Consider the following 429-nt stretch of genomic DNA (forward strand, 5'->3'; position numbering starts at 1 on the left):
GGCTGGGGAGGGGGGAGGGAAGAGCTGGGGCCCTGGGTGGGGTGGGGCCCAGGACTCCCAGGGCGGAGCCAGCCTGGCCACTACTGGACTGGAACCCTGAGCAGGTCACTTGTCTCTCTGAGCAGCTGCATCCTCACCCCAAAGGGGGCAGTGCAGCCCCACAGCCCGCACCCACAGAGGCAGGGACCGGAGCTCCCTGATTCCTCACTCAGCTGACACAGCGACCCTGTGGGACAGGCATTTGCATCATGGCCTTCTCCCCAGGAGGGGACCAGGAGCCAGGGAACTTACGCCTTTCCAGAACCTCCAGAGAAAGGGCGAGTTTGGGGGAGGGGCCTTGTAGGAAACAGGGGCCCCCGGGACTAGCGGCCTGGCCCGGGCTCCGGGGGACCCGGGAAAACACTCCTGGACACAAGGCCCCCACATGAG

Source organism: Myotis davidii, unplaced genomic scaffold (genome assembly GCF_000327345.1).
Source record: "Myotis davidii unplaced genomic scaffold, ASM32734v1 scaffold181, whole genome shotgun sequence".
NCBI classification, from domain to species: Eukaryota; Metazoa; Chordata; class Mammalia; order Chiroptera; family Vespertilionidae; genus Myotis; species Myotis davidii.